The following is a 13,522-nucleotide window of genomic DNA, read 5'->3' as shown; positions in this document are numbered from 1 at the left end:
AATCTTAGTCTCCCTTTCTTAAAATGCACTCTTGAGGCTAAACTTTGTGTCCAATTTATTCTAGTGACCATAAAAGTATCTTACCTTTGTGTTTCTTAGCTGTGTTCACTGGGAGGTTTTTCTGCAATATGTCTCATACACTCTTATTCAGAATTGCCCCTTGTAAGCCCAGTACACAGTCTGGTCCTCTTCTGATGTTGTAAAGCTGCTGATGGAATTGCCCAGAATTTGGATGATTGTCTAGCCACATATAACATTTTAGATGATGACTGAACCCTGAATTGCGCAACAGACACAGAAACTGACCCTCTACCCCATTACACCGTTGTTTTTAATGAAGTTAAAATGGTCTAAAACTGACGTAACGGGGTGGAGGATTGAGCCCACAGTATTCAGTTTGAGTTGCACAGGGATATGAGCTGATGTGCCAAAATACTGTCCAAGCCTTTACTCTCTTAAAATTTATGTTCCTGATCCTGTCTCCTTCTGCACTGATGTGCAAGGTGGAGGTTGTGGAAAAAATGACTTAATGAGCCTTTAACTCCTTGGCCTGGGTAATCTCTATGCTCTGTTGGATAGATGCAGTTAAGTGTTTCTCACAGTACAGTGCCATGGCCAGTACAATTCTCTCAGACAATGAACTGGGTAGTGTGTCTGCTCCCCTTCTTTGCCTGGACCAAGCCAGCATTTAGGCCCATGTTCTATCCAGACCACCATTGTCTCTGAATGTTTGAGGTTTGTAAGATGTTTCCATAACTGGCTGCTGCAATTTAATTTGGACATATTTTCCTGAGTTGAGCTGCCTATTTTTTTAACTTAATCTAAATAATAGATAAGATTTCTTCTTTCTCTCATGGTGATAGCTTGGGTCAGCCTGTCTTTTGTACTTTTTGACATTGCCCAATATATTTAGATTGAAAGTATACAAAGAGGAGGCTCTGGGTGTCATGTATTTCTGTACCAGATATGGACTGGTCATAGAGCTAGCTTATGCACACCAGATATGTTCGCCATAAGATCCTTTAATGCTCTACCCCGGAATGGCTGTTGTGAATTTGAAAAAGGACTAACAAATTTATTTGAGCATAAGTTTTCGTGAGCTACAGCTCACTTCATTGGATGTTGCATCCAATGAAGTGAGCTGTAGCTCACGAAAGCTTATGCTCGCATCCGATGAAGTGAGCTGTAGCTCACGAAAACTTATGCTCAAATAAATTTGTTAGTCTCTAAGGTGCCACAAGAACTCCTGTTCTTTTTGCGGATACAGACTAATGCGGCTGCTACTCTGAAACCTAAAAAATGAATGTTACACGCAGTGCCACCTAGTGGCTGAGCTATATAATACAGTGTGGCATTCCTTTACACTAGGGACCTGACGAAATAGTACAAAGAGAAAAGGTGGGTGAGGTAGTAGCTTTTATTGGAACAACTTGTGTTGGTGAAAGAGAAAAGCTTTCAAGCAACACAGAGCTCTTCTTCAGACCTGGGAAAGGTATTCAGAGTGTCAGAGGTAAATACCCCCGTAGTCGAAGTGACTACACTACCCCTCCATTTGGTCCTATGACTACATGAGTGTTAATGGACCACTTCACCTTGAATGGTCCCTAAGAATATGTGCTAAATACTGTTTGATCTTGTATTTAGCTTTGATGCTCTGAGATATTACCTCACCCACCTTGTCTCTCGAATATGCTGGGACTGACATAGCTACAAATATTACTGCTTACAAAATAGTATGAATAGAGTCTTGAAACAATCAAGATACAGCAACAGATCCCACCAACGCTTCCACAGAAAACAAAACAAAAATCCCCATCCTTCTGTCCCGCCCTCCAGAAATGCCCACCCCACCCTCCTCAGCCCTCTCCAAATGCCTGTTTTTAAAAATGTGCTATGCTGAGTACTTGAAGGGTCACCGGACAAAGACTCATTTGGACTGGGGGGGGGGGCAGTGCCAAACTCTCTGGCATCTCATGGAGAACGCCCTGCCAGCAGCTCCCTCTCTTATAAACCATAGAAGCTCAAACCCCTCCATGATTTTATAGAGAGTGCCGCTCACTTTGTTACCTAGGGACCCCTTGAGGCCAAGTGGCAGAAGGCACAGGAAGTGCCTAGGGTTTTACAGGGACTCCTTGTGTCAGATATCTGCACAATAGTTTACCAAAGGATGGCATGGGAGTTCTGTGTCGAAATCCAGTAGCCACTGGTCAACATAATCATTACGAACTGTGTGTACAGATAAGATTTAAAGAGTTATGCATCTATACTAAAAATTATGGTCTTAAGGACTTGGAGTTAGGGCAGGTCTAGAGCAGGTGACATACAGTACTTTGAAAATGTTCCTTTCAGGCAGCAGGTAACAGACATCTAACCACTGTTCCCTCTAAGCTGTGCATGTGTGCACGCGCACACAGATCCTAAACCCCGCACACACAGCGAAACACCACGCGCACAACAATTTGCACAGAAGAAATTTTTTGCTCACACGGCCTGTCAAAAATTAGAGGGAACATTGCACCTAACTCCCTGTCTGGCCATTTGTGTACTGTGCCTTGTATGCCTCAGTGTATGGCTATTTGCATGCTGAGTCAGGTGCAGACAGAGATTGAAAAAACTACAAAAGAGGAAATCTAGACTACAGGAATAAACAAACAGCGGGATGGGGTGTGTCCTGTTTATGAATAATGGCAAAGGATTGCTCTTGTATATCTTGGAGTGTAAAGCAACACACCGATTCCTTCACCAAGGAGGCAAACTGACAGCATAGCATGTTTGTCTCATGAGAGCGGGGTCACAGCCAGCCTGGATTTTAGGTGAGCAATACTCTACAAGACATGAGTATCTTGTTAATTAAATTTAGGCTCTAGAATGCATGTTATGATTTTATTTTATATGTAACCATTTCTTTCCAATACTACTTACTACTACTTGAATTTCTGTGCTTTATTCAGTAAACTTAGGTATGTTTATAGTAAAATCAAGTATAAGCGCTGTGTGTAAAACAGAGCTGTGATCTGAGATGGAATTGGTACACTGGGTGCACGGTTTCTTTGGAAGCAGCAAATCTGAGTGTCCAGTGATCCAGATGCTGGGCGCTCCAGGGAGATGCTCAGAGGGCTCGGGACTTGGAGTGTGCCTATTGTTAACCTGCAGGGTGACAGCAAGGCCTACAGTTCCTAGAGGGGAGTGTTTGTGTTGCCCAGGGCCGATGAAGTTGGGGAGCTGACTCACAGCAGACACAGACAAGGTTCCTGGCACTAAGGGCAGGTGGTAGCGAGGTGCCTCATAGGCCTGGGTGCTCCGGTGAAGCATCACTCATAGCTTATAGCTAAGGTTGCAAATAGTGTCTATTATAATCCCCTGTTCGCATAAGCACATAACTTCCCTAAACATTCAACTTTTGGGGCAAAACTTTCCATGCCTCAAAAATGGCAAATTTTGAAACTTTGCCTAAACAGAGTTCCTGGTCTAATATTGCTTCATTGTTTCTTTGTGCTCCCCTATTAGGGTGACCAGATGTCCTTATTTTATAGGGACAGTCCAGATTTTGGGGTCTTTTCCTCACATAGCCACCTGTTACCCCCCACCTCCTGTCCTGATTTTTGACACTTGCTAGCTGGTCAGCCTATCCCCCATTTATCTGTCTGTATCCACCCATCCGTTGTCTCTTATCTTATACTTGGATTGTAAGCTCTTTGGGGAAGGGGCCAACTTTTTATTCTGCGTTTGTACAGCACCTAGCACAACAAGGTCCTGGTCCATGACTGGGGCTCCTAGATACTCCCGCAATACCAATAAATAATAATCCACATGTGACATAAGCCTATTCCATGAATATTATTATAAAAAGATTGGAAAAAATGAGGTTAATCAATTATTTTTATTTGTTTGACAATTGTACTGGTAGTGCCTAGAGACCTCATTACAATTGTTCAGTAAATGGCCATCTCTGGCCCAAAGTTGCTTAATCAGATTGAGACCATAGCATGGACTTTGTTTTTGCTCTTGTTTAGCTGTTTCTGCAAGTTTTCTTTGCTGCTGATTCACTTTTGTTGAACTAGATGAGAATTGACTGCCTTGTTGCAACAGTGTCTCTGTCTCCTTGTCAAAAAAATGCAGCTGCTCTTCGTCATCTTCACAATTACATTCATGAGCATGTGCAGGTAAATGTTATTGAGACTGAGAAAGAGACGAGCCATAGAATCACACCAGTCTTCATGCTCCAAGGAGTTTTGCATTATCACATGTATTCGTCATTTGTTCCATCTTTGCTGATTACCACAAAGGGTGCCATTGCTCTGTCATATCTCAGAGTTTTGCTGGCAGTTGCTGCTGCCCTTATCTAAAACAAGTCATAGCCCTTCTGAATGTTTTTCCTTGTTCTTATCACTTCCATGGTAAATTCTCAAATCTCACTAATATCTGCCTTTGGTGCCTCTTAGACACTTTAACCTGATGTACAGGGATTTAGGCATGTAAATCCCCACACTTAGAGATGAGGGTATAACAGTCTGTCTTGTTGAGTCTGCAGATTTATCTTGATCTGGGCATTAATGACAGTCATCTGAGTCAGTTTCAACAATGTAACAAGTGTGAAAGTTCTTTGTAGTGTGTTGGCATTTTGACTTATTAGAACAAGATCCATTTCAGTGCTGACACAGATTTCATACCCTAGAGTCACAAGGAGGGTTATTGTGGGAGCCTGGATGGAAAGGATAAAATTGACAGGAGGTGAAAAGCTTGTCCAGATTTGCTTCATGGTTGTTCACTTTCTTGGGTGTGTAAATGAGCTGCCAGTAACTCAAAGATTAATCTGTAAACCATGTAAACCATGAAAAGTAAATTGCTGATGGCACATCAGATGGCTTCAGTCCTCAAAGTCTGGGCAAAAAACTGATTTTTGTCTTCATCAATATATGTCCTCAGTGATCAGGCTGCTGATGAAGTAGGGTTATCTCCAGAAGATGTTATGTAGAGTGATATATAGCAGGTTGGTAAGCCTGACTTAAGTACTAGACAAACTGGTTGAAACTATAGTTAAGAACAAAATTGTCAGACACATAGATGAACATAATTTGTTGGGGAAGAGTCAACATGGTTTTTGTAAAGGGAAATCATGACTCCCCAATCTACTAGAATTCTTTGAGGGGGTCAACAAGCATGTGGACAAGGGGAATCCAGTGGATATAGTGCACTTGGATTTTTAGAAAGCCTTTGACAAGGTCCCTCACCAAAGGCTCTTAAGCAAAGTAAGCTGTCATGGGATAAGAGGGAAGGTCCTCTCATGGATTGGTAACTGGTTAAAAGATTGGAAACAAGGGGTAAGAATAAATGGTCAGTTTTCAGAATGGAGAGAGGTAAATAGTGGTGTCCCCCAGGGGTCTGTACTGGGACGAGTCCTATTCAACATATTCATAAATGATCTGGAAAAAGGGGTAGACAGTGAAGTGGCAACATTTGCAGATGATACAAAACTACTCAAGATAGGTAAGTCCCAAGCAGACTGCAAAGAGCTAAAAAAGGATCCTGGGTGACAGGGCAACAAAATGGCAAATGAAATTCAGTGCTGATAAATGCAAAGTAATGCACATTGGAAAACATAATCCCAACTATACATATAAAATGATGGGATCTAAATTAGCTGTTACCTCTCAAAAAAAGAGAGTTCTCTGAAAACATCCACTCAGTGTGCAGCGGCAGTCAAAAAAGCAAACAGAATGTTGGGCATCATTAAGAAAGGGATAGATAATAAGACAGAAAATATCTTATTGCCTCAATATAATTCCATGGTATGCCCACATTATGAATACTGCATGCAGATGTGGGTGCCCTATCTCAAAAAAGATATATTGGAATTAGAAAAGGTTCAGAAAAGGGCAACAACAATTATTAGGGGTATGGAACGGCTGCCATATGAGGAGAGATTAATAAGACGGGGACTTTTCAGCTTGGAAAAGGGACGACTAAGGGGGGATATGATAGATGGCTATAAAATCATGACTGGTGTGGAGAAAGTAAATAAGGAAGTGTTATTTATTCCTTCTCATAACACACAAACTCGGGGTCACCAAATGAAATAATAGGCAGCAGATTTAAAACAAACAAAAGGAAGTATTTTTTCACATAATGCACAGCCAACTTGTGGAACTCCCTGCTAGAGGATGTTATGAAGGCCAAGACTATAACAGGGTTCAAAAAAGAACTAGATAAGTTGATGGAGGATAGGTCCATCAATGGCTATTAGCTAGGATGGGCAGGGATGGTGTCCTTAGCCTCTGTTTGCCAGAAGCTGGGAATGGGCGAAAGGGGATGGATCACTTGATCATTACCTGTTCTATTCATTCCGTCTGGGGCACCTGGCTTTGGCAACTGTTGGAAGACAGGATACTGGGCTAGATGGACCTTTGGTCTGACCCAGCATGGCCATTCTTATGTTCTTATGTGATACTTTCTCAGACAAGTGTTGTTTCTCTGATAGACAACCTTGGAGCAAAATGCCCACACTTACTTTCCTCTCTTGAATTACTTCCAGATAGGAGAAGTATGGGCTTATACTTAAAGCACTGGACTGGGACAGAGGAGATCCAGGTTGAATTTCTGGCTCTGCTACAGACTTCCTGTGTAACTTTGAGCAAGCTTCTGAACTTCTCTGTTTGAGAAGCAAGCTTCTTAACATAAATTCTATAAAATGGGAATATTTTTTCCTCCCCTGCTTCTATGTCTTATCTATTTAGATTACAAATTCTCCAGTGAAGAGATTTTGTCTTGTACAATGTACAGTCTAGAAATAGTTGGCCAGATTTACTGCTGGCTTAATTGCATTGTCTTCAGTGGAGTTACACTTCTTTCGGACCAATATTGAATTTGACTCATATATGCAAATAATGAATTCTTGCAAAGCTTCATAGGATATCTGGCTTGTCAATGGGAATGAAAGGTCCCAGAAGTCTGCCTTCCCATTATCATATGATGATTTTTGTCAGCTCACTAAAAATGCCTACTTCTCTCATTCAGGAGATACTGTAATATTTAATGCAACATTTAATTTTCCTACATTTAGTAGAAGTTGAATGACTGTAAATTATGGTGGTGAGGGTGTCATGTAATCTTTCATGATGGCTCAGAATACTGTGCTCTTATTGTAAATCTGGTTTAACATCTCTATGGTCAACTAAATTTCCAATAGTAAAGACACTACCTTTCCTTAGTAACTTTGACTTCATGAAACACAGCGGACAACTCAGTCCTTTAAAACATTTCTCTGCAAGTCTGCACTTGATTGGAATAATTCCAGCCTGTTACTGACCTATAGTTGAAACTGCAAGAAAATAAAAGTATTGCAATAAACGTAGCAGATCTTATGCTTCAATACTCTGCCCTGCGTCTTCCCGGAAGGTCTCATAAAATATTTCTAAGGGGAAAAAAACTAAAAAAAAAGTTAAAAAAAAAAAGATGATGCAGTCTAAAGTTATGTGAAATTGAACAGTTGTGGTGCAGAATAATTGCCTTGCCTGTTAATTCCCTCAAAGACATCAGTAGGACGAGTAAACATATCATCTTCCAAAAACATCAGAAAAAACTAGCTGGCCGTGAGATCTCCACATCTTCCTTTCTTGCATAGACAATGCCACTTCGTGTAGTAGGTTTGATGGAGGTTCTGTCTCAGGGGTCTTAAGCAGAAGGATTCTGGGGTGGGTGGAAGCCTGCAAGGTCCGGGAAGGGCATCCATAAGTATGAATAGTTTAGAGAAGCATCCAAACTTTTTGACACAGATTTGAACTCCAGTTCTGGAGCTCTTTATCACTAGATTTATATGGATTTTTTTGCTAGGATGGAAGTTGGTTTATTCTAGTATGTTGCTTGTTGTTGTGAGGCTGAGACTGCATAATTCTTATTTCCTTTAGTCCTATAAACAGGGCAAGAATTAGGTAAATGTGTGTATGTCACTTGTGCATACATCAGACCTAGTAATGCATTACACATATATGAACAGTAATAGGAAGGGATCCTGGTGGGGAACCACTTATATTTTTTATCTCATTCCTGAAACTCTCTAATCTTGGTGGTCTGTTGTCTGAGAATCAGTAATGGTTGGGATTCATTGTGGAGATCAGGATAGCTTATTTGCTGTTGATGCTCAAGATTGTTCCCTGTATGAAATTGCTTCCCTCTTTCACAACAGTGTTTAGGATCTTTTCTCATATTTTATAATCTTCAGTTCTATAATCCCTTATGTCAGTCATTTGATATGGTATTGTATTAGACTTCTACTGAAGAACTCTTTGCGGCCATGATACATGGAATGGATCCAGTTCTGCACTTGAACAAAAGGGGGAAAGAGTGGCTGGTCTAATGGCTAAGACCCTGGTCTGGAGTGTAGGAGCTGTGGGTTCAGCTCTGCCTTTAGACTTTTATAATCTCTCTCTGCCTAAATTTGCCATCTGTAAAATGGGAGGATATTTCCTTTCTCTCACCCTTTGTCTTTGAATATAATCTTTTTGGGGTACCACACCTACTGTAGTGGGGGATAATCATTTTTGTAATACAATTTTGTGTTCTGTTAGAGCAGTGTAAATTTGGAGTGTTGTAACTCCATTGCCTGTAATTGAGCTACTCCAGATTTGCACCAGCTCCCATTGGCCTGGAGCAGCGAACCGCGGCCACTGGGAGCCGCGATCGGCCGAACCTGCGGACGCGGCAGGTAAACAAACCAGCCCGGCCCACCAGGGGCTTTCCCCGCACAAACGGCGGAACAAGTTTGGGAACCACTGAATTTTAGGTAAATCACAAAGGAATTAATTTAGTTGCTTTCAACCCTTCATTCCCACCCCCACCAATTTTAATGTGTTGTTATAGTGCAGTGAATGAAGTAATACTAGTAATTGTAGAATAGAAAAAGTATCATAATTGTACCAAGGTTCTTATACTGCCTTCACCCCTGTAGTGCCTGACCACCTTCCAGTAGTTCATTAAGTGAGGTAAGTAAAATTCAATCTCTCCTCATCTCTCAAGGTGGAGGACTCAGTGTGCAGTGTAATGTTTAGGTTTGGAAGCGGTTGTGTTTGGGTTTGGTATTTAATTTTTTATATATCTGCATGTTGACAGGAGTATATGTTACTGGAGACAGGACAAAGAAGTGCATCATGCACTTGGAGAGGAAGGGGGCAAGGTATGTGATGGTCTTCAGTTCCTGTGACAGTTCATTCCACAGTCTGGGAGCAGCCCCTGAGAAAGCTCTGTTTCCCACACAGATGAGCTTTACCCTTGTGGTAGAAAGTTCCATTGTGCCTGAGGAGCAGAGCTGTTGCCTACAGTATTCACTCTAGAGTTTTAGGAGATCTTTTAGAAAGCCTTGTCCCAGGCCCACTGAAAATGTTGAAGACCAAGACCTTCCAGGTGACTCATTAATCTATGGGAAGTGAGTGTAAGGAGCAGAGGACAGGTTTAATGTGCTCGCAGTAGCCCATGTTGCAGAGGGGGTGCACTACAGCATTCTGTATTGGTTGGATTATCCAAAGCACTAATGTCTTCATACTGTAGTCTAGCCAGTGGCGGATTAGCCACTGGGCCAACAGGGCCTGTGCCCAGGGGCCCCGGCCAATTGGAGAATCCCTGGAAAAATGGGTGCCCCCAAGCTTCGACCCACTCCCCCTACTCAGCGCTCTAACCCCGCTTCTCGGCAGGAGCACCAGGTGGGGCAGGGAAAGCCCCTGTGCCCCAACCCTGCTCCCTGGCAGGAGCACCAGGCAGGGAGGGGAAGGCCCTTGTGCCCTGACCCCATTTCCCCAGCAGGAGCGCCGGGGGAGGGGGGCAGGAGGGGCTGCAGGTGGAAGGGGTGGGGAGGGGCCCCCACTTGCTTAGGGCCCCCCACTTGGTCTTGCTCAGGGCCCCCCCAAGCCCCTAATCTGCCTCTGAGTCTAGCCAGGAGGCAATGAGAGCACGTATAACTGAGGCCAGGACCTCATCTGCTCAAATGAGGTAGCATCTACTAGCCTGACGTTGGACAGTGCTATGTGAGAACCTAGCATCAGCAAAGAATCTAGGATCTGCTAAATATGGTAACCAGAGTGATGCCAGATACACAGTATAGGCTAAACAAGAGGAAATTAGGACACCTGTGCAGGGAAATGTAGAGTTACACCTTCTGGTACAATGAAAGTCCAATAGACTATATTCCTATCCATTGGCTAAAGAAAATTATGGCTTCATATAAAGAGCAGTTTTCTAGTGAGTCATATTTAAGGGAGGTTGCAGTATATTTACATCACACACACACACAAGGGACAGCAATGCAATTATAGGGTGGTATTTACTATAGAAAGCACAAAATTGCAATACCATAGTTAGTATGATAGTCATGAACATTTATTGACTGACTGTATTAAGCATTTGCTAAAGTTTTGCACTATCTTGTCATTGCCCTGTCTTGTCTACCATTACATTTATTCAAATCTCATTTTTTTCCCCAACATATGATGTTTGGTTGTGCTTTGCGGACCAGCCATTTGTGAGGTTGCTCATGTTCTTACTGGTATTCCCCACAGGTGAGTCAGTGGTTTTATTTTTCTTTGCATTTCTATTGGTCTTTCTTGCTTACTGTTCTTTCTTGTGTATAATTTATACATAGCTATTGGTTAACACCTGTTATGCTTCATGTCACATTAAGCAACTGCTTTGCAGATATTAAGGTTTGTTTGTTTTGACCAACTTTCTTAAAGCTGACTATTGGCAAGATTGAATAATTCCTGATTGTCCCCTTCTAACAAAGATTTATTTTATTCTCCTTAGTTGTTCCCTTTGGTGTTGTTTTCATTCTTTCTGTTTTCAAAGTTTGTTTTGGAGTTGTATTATGAGCTATAGGTCAAACATATTTAGATGCCTAAAAGGTAATTACGGCAGTTGGACAATGTCTCAAACTTATAACTGCTGCTGTAATATTTATATATGAATCACAGAAAGAGAGGTGCTTAACATAAAAGTTTATCACACAGATGCACTCTCCTTAATATTACACTATGTTACTATTTCAGTGTTACTGTAATGTAGCCATAATGATGTAACTCTAGCTCATGAAAGCTTATGCTCAAAAAAATTTGTTAGTCTCTAAGGTGCCACAAGTCCTCCTTTTCTTTTTGCGGATACAGACTAACACGGCTGCTACTCTGAAACCTGTCATAATGAAATAATAACTCATTATTTATAGACAAATTGATAAATCGTTGGAAATTTGTTGCCATATCCAGAAGCTTACAGCAATTAAGATCTTTGGCATGTTATTCTTTTGAGAGCAATCTTCACTTACTCAGTCTTATAATTTTGTTGATTATATTAACATCCAAAAGCTTCAAGAAGAATCAGAGTTCCATAATCCAAGATGTTAGACAGAAGGGCAGGTACTGCCTCTTCCCCAGGGAGCTTACAATTGAAGGCATTGTGTCCTTTGGGAATTTGCTCTGATTCCAGCAGTTGATGGCCATTTCTCAATGTAGCTGCCTGGGATTTGTAATGGTGCAGCTACATTGGTTGCTGCTTATTGATTACTGGAATCAGAGTGAATTTACCTCTATAGTCAACGCCTATAAAGATAAGCAACACATGACTGGGGGAGAGTAAGACAAATATATTCAACATATGTCTTTTCAGGGAGATTTCTTCATGCAAAAGGAGAGATGTGGAAGAAAGCACAGATATTTGTGGAAGGTTCAGACAAGTAATGTCCAATCACTGATAGGGAGGAAGAGCTGGAGCCTGATGGCTTCAGATTTTCAGACCCAATCATAGGGTGTTTATACAAATAAAACTCTCATTCCACTAAGCCACGAGATTCTTTTACATAAATGGCATTGCAATAGTTTTAAAAACATACCTTTTGTGTTCACACTGCTGCAAGCACATTTTTCATTCTGTCTCTGAGGGCCTATTTGTTTAAGTCAAAAATGTCATTTGGATATGAATTCTGTACTGGCGTTCTTTTGCTAAATCCATCCCCAATTTCTCTACCATCAGTTTATGAGAATGAAGATTTCATTCTAAGCTTCATAAAAAGGTTCAAATATTAGGGAAAAGCAGGTAGATACATTCCAGGCCCAATACGAACTCTCCCCTCACCCACCCCTTATGTTTAATAGTACTTTGCTGGACTCCTGCCCAAAGAACTTCAGCATATGCTTAACTCTAAGCATGTAAATAGTCTCACTGATTTAAACAGGCATATTTGTGGGGTAAAATATCACTCAAATTGAGTAAGGCTGGTAGAATTCAATGACAAATATAAAAAATTGAACTTTATTAGGTTTAAAACAAAATAGTTTTCAAGTGATAATATTTACAACTCAGAGAATGTCAGACAAGCTGAAAATAAAGAAGCTTTAAATAGAAATCTTTCAGTAACAGAAAAATTATATTGTTGTTGAATTGAACATAAATGGAACAGTATCTCATTCTAAGCTCCGAATAGTTGTGATACAAAAGAATAATTGCCTTTCATAAAGAAATGAGAAAGTGATGATGCAGAAATTAAAAAAATCAATAAAGGAATGGAGACAGATATGGAGAATGGGTTTCTCATCTAAATTACATTTTGTCAGAAAAGGAAATGATTACAAACCACTGTATCAATAGTATCTTTATAAAGATGTACTAGTTGGAAAGGGGAAACAACTGGAGAGAACGTGAGGTGGGGATTTCAGGTAAAATTTTCTAAAGCGCCTAAGTTCCATTTTCAAAAGTCACTTTTGCAAATGGGATGTGGGCTTATAAATCACTTAGGCACTTTTGAAAATTTGACCTTTGATACATATTTGGTAATGACCTAAACTGGAAACATTTTTTGAAACAAACATGCTAACAAGTAAAAGAATAAAATTTTATTTTACCAATGGATTTATTGCAAGACTGTTGGGCTTTTTATATTTCAAATAAATATTGTTGATTTTTCTATCAAGAAATAATATCCCCCTTATTAATTGCAGCTAGCTTTTCTATAGCAAATCAATGGAAGGAAAAACAGCCATCCAACATCTTTCTAGTTCACTATAATTTAGAAGTTTTGGTGATGGAAAAGTTCATTAAACAAACAAAAGGGAAACCAAATTTCAAGACACTTTGATTGAATTCGTGGTGGGGAAATAACTTTCCAGCAGCCTAACACACAGAGTTATGCCAGTTTCTCTGAAGCAGTTATGTTTGGTCAATGCAGAAATCTACAACCCACCTATTGGAGAGCAGAGCTGGATAAGTAACTGATTTTTCAGTTTGCTGGCAGTTCTGAAAAATTGACAGAAACAAAATGGGTTTGGTGCAAACAAACTGAAATACTGACAAATTTTGGTGAATCAAAAAAGTCAACATTTCTTTTTGAGTTGAACAAAAATGTTTTGCTTAATTTTGGTCACTTTTCAAAATTAAAGCAAAGGAAAAGGCTATATTCACAAATCAGGAGGAAGAGGTGATTAGTCCCTTTTCACCTTTAGCCCAACAGCTATAGCTCTTACCCAAGATGTATTAGACCTATCTGGGTTCA

The sequence above is a fragment of the Natator depressus genome, chromosome 4, assembly GCF_965152275.1.
Source record: "Natator depressus isolate rNatDep1 chromosome 4, rNatDep2.hap1, whole genome shotgun sequence".
In the NCBI taxonomy this organism is placed as follows: Eukaryota; Metazoa; Chordata; order Testudines; family Cheloniidae; genus Natator; species Natator depressus.
The sequence above is the reverse complement of the archived record's forward strand: the minus strand, read 5'-3'. Positions refer to the sequence as shown.